Genomic DNA, 3,525 nt, shown 5'->3' on the forward strand with positions numbered 1-3,525 from the left:
AATACACACACTCCCAGGCACTCCCTCTCCCTGGCAATACAGACATTGGCACAGGCCTGTTAGGGATCATGCGAATTTTCGCAGCTTTTTGTTAAAAATCGCGCAACATTTCAAAGTCCTGCTACTCATGCCAGGAATAAAGTATATGCAAATGATAAGTATGTGTGTATAGAAAACACTCTGAAGTCTCTAAAACTGGTTAAATCGTGTCTGTGGCTATAACATAACGTGTTTAGGAGTAAAAATCCCTCGAAAAACTGTTCACCAAAAACACAAAAATATATTAATCCGCCAGTCAATGTATTGTCTAAGGCGACCGAAAATAAATGAGGATGCCCTGTAAACGCCTACAGCTTCCACACGATGTCGCTAGTACTGGCATTTCCAGTCTGCTTAATCCTTGGTTGGATGACGTTTTGGCCCTTCCTGTTTTAGTCTCACCACAGGATGTTGTGAAATTGAAAACAATGGACGATGATTTCAAGACTTGCTGCTATCGAATACAGATCGCCCCGTGATCAATTTGATAGATTATTAACGTTTATTAATACCTAAAGTTGGTTTAGAAAAGTAGTTTGAAGTGATTTGTAAAAGTTTATAGGCAACTTTTGTAATTTTAAAAAGTGACGTTGCGTCTTGTAAAATGGAATATTCCTGGATCAGACCGGTCTAAGGAAAACAACATTTTGGCTATACAATGACGGATTTAATCGGGAAAAAGACCCACTTGTGATGTTTATGGGATATATAGGAGTGCCAAGAAAGAAGCTCGTCAAAGGTAATGAATGTTTTATATTTTATTTCTGCGTTTTGGGTAGTGCCGGTTACCGCAAAATCTGTTGTTTTAGGTGACGTTCCAGTATTTTGGGGGGTGCATGCTATCAGATAATAGCTTCTCATGCTTTCGCCGAAAAGCATTTTACAAATCTGACTTGGTGGCTAGATTCACAACGAGTGTAGCTTTAATTCAGTACCTTGCATGTGTGTTTTAATGAAAGTTTGAGTTTTATCGAAAACTATAGGTGGCGCTCTAAAATTTCCGCTGATTTGATCCCGCCACAGGAACCAAGTCCCTAAGAATATTTATTAATTGTTTACTCCATGTGTAACTCTGTGTTGTCTGTTCACACTGCTATGCTTTATCTTGGCCAGGTCGCAGTTGCAAATGAGAACTTGTTCTCAACTAGCCTACCTGGTTAAATAAAGGTGAAATATATATATATATTTTTTAAATTAACCATGATATCTGACTGTTGTTAACCCTGTAGGTACTGGTATTAACCATGATATCTGACTGTTGTTAACCCTGTACGTACTGGCATTAACCATGATATCATACTGTTTTTAACCCTGTAGGTACTGGTATTAACCATGATATCTGACTGTTGTTAACCCTGTAGGTACTGGTATTAACCATGATATCTGACTGTTGTTAACCCTGTAGGTACTGGTATTAACCATGATATCTGACTGTTGTTAACCCTGTAGGTACTGGTATTAACCATGATATCTGACTGTTGTTAACCCTGTAGGTACTGGTATTAACCATGATATCTGACTGTTGTTAACCCTGTAGGTACTGGTAATAACCATGATATCTGACTGTTGTTAACCCTGTAGGTACTGGTATTAACCATGATATCTGACTGTTTTTAACCCTGAAGGTACTGGTATTAACCATGATATCTGACTGTTTTTAACCCTGTAGATACTGGTGTTAACCATGATATCTGACTGTTGTTAACCCTGTAGGTACTGGTGTTAACCATGATATCTGACTGTTGTTAACCCTGTAGGTACTGGTATTCCAAACAGCCTGATAATACAGGTCCTAATGGGGACGAGGATTGTGCTGAGATACACAAAGACCAGAGTCGTTGAAAGTCATGGAATGACTTGTCATGTGGCAGCAAACGGACCTGAATTTGTGAGAAAGTGCTTTAACATCACCATGACAACATGCTGTAACACATTCTGTAAACCACAGTGCACACAGCTTCCTCATTCTCTCTCTGTCTCTGTCTCTGTCACTCTCTCTTTCTCTCTCTCTATCTCTGTCTCAAACGCATGCACACAAATTTTGTATTAGTTTGTATTAATATATTAATAAATGTCCTGCTTTTTTCCTGACATTATAGCTTCCGATAACGATGTTAATTAATAATCTTTGACAGTCAGTCTTTGTGGTCAAGTTACGTATAAGAACAATATCAAATGCTCATATTTGACTGTTGTTCCCCTAAATGGGTCCCAAAAGAGGGAAGTGAAGTTGATATTTTCAGTGGTTCAACCAGCTGTCACTCAAAACGCCTGAACCAATTAGGTTCATAGCGAAAGAGGAGAGCCCTGATGGTTTATGTTGTCTCCTCATCCTCACTGGTTAAGCATAACCACCGTCAATATCCACTTGGAGCAGTTTGTAGTGTTGAATATATTGTAAGAACATTATAATGACCTGTTGGATCGGAGGGTGAGGGCCATTTCCCCCGGAAATGTCTGAGAATTTGCAGGTGCCTTGGTGGATGAGTGGGGTAACATCTCACAGCAAGAACTGGCAATTATGGTGCAGTCAATGAGGAAGAGTTGCACTGCAGTACTTAATGCAGCTGTTGGCCACACCAGATACTGACTGTTACTTATTATTGTTACTGACTGTTATTTTGACCCCCCCCCTTTGTTCAGGGACACATTATTCCATTTCTGTTAGTCACATGTCTGTGGAACTTGTTCAGCTTATGTCTCAGTTGTTGAATCTTGTTATGTTCATACAAATATTTACACATGTTAAGTTTGCTGAAAATAAATGCAGTTGACAGTGAGATGTTTCTTTTTTTGCTGAGTTTATGTTAACATCTAGCCTTTGTTCTCCACTTCCCCTCTATGATCTATATCTTCCTGGTATGATAGTGTCCTGTCCATCATCACAAATAGTAAGTCAAATTCCCTGGGCAGGAGGAATGTGTTGAGATGTACTCTGGACAAGACGACCATGTTGAGACATGGAATCATTTATAATGTTATGCAGAAAACGGTTTAAAACCAGTTAAGGATAGGCAGAATACTGCCCCCTTTGGAGGAATTGCGTGCCCAGAATCATAAAACACGGGACGAGATGTTAAAAACGGTCAATTGTGCCAATAGATGGAATGCACTCACATGAGATTTGCCGTGATGTTGACAGAGTGGCATGGGAGGTTTATTTCTTAGACTGGGTTAAGATGTCAATTTTGGGACACGTCATCAGTAGTGTGCCTTCGAATCAGTGGGTGTTTCGGCCTTTAATCACTAAACACCCTCATCAAAGGTGGCCAGCTAAAGGGTGATCAAGCCTTAGCTTGTGTCCCATGCCCAATTAAGATGTCCCACGGGACTATGCAAGGCAGGGGCGTCCTCTTCCCTGAGCCAGCCCTACAGCTGACCGCATTCCTCATATGCCCTCCTCAAGTTGGAGGGATCTGAATTGGGTTCTCAGGTGGGGGTGGGGGGGTCATGAAGTTATAGCCCAGCAAGGGTCCTTCCGTTTGA

General features: G+C 40.6%; 1 long non-coding RNA gene across 1 annotated transcript; it reads left to right on the forward strand.

Moving 5' to 3' along the window:
• Nucleotides 1-458: 458 nt before the first annotated feature.
• LOC135566913 (uncharacterized) lies at nucleotides 459-2,819 on the forward strand. Its single transcript, XR_010462212.1, has 2 exons — nucleotides 459-778; nucleotides 1,797-2,819. It is a non-coding gene; the product is annotated as an uncharacterized LOC135566913 (long non-coding RNA).
• Nucleotides 2,820-3,525: the final 706 nt, after the last annotated feature.

The sequence above is a fragment of the Oncorhynchus nerka genome, unplaced genomic scaffold (assembly GCF_034236695.1).
Source record: "Oncorhynchus nerka isolate Pitt River unplaced genomic scaffold, Oner_Uvic_2.0 unplaced_scaffold_2978, whole genome shotgun sequence".
NCBI classification, from domain to species: domain Eukaryota; kingdom Metazoa; phylum Chordata; class Actinopteri; order Salmoniformes; family Salmonidae; genus Oncorhynchus; species Oncorhynchus nerka.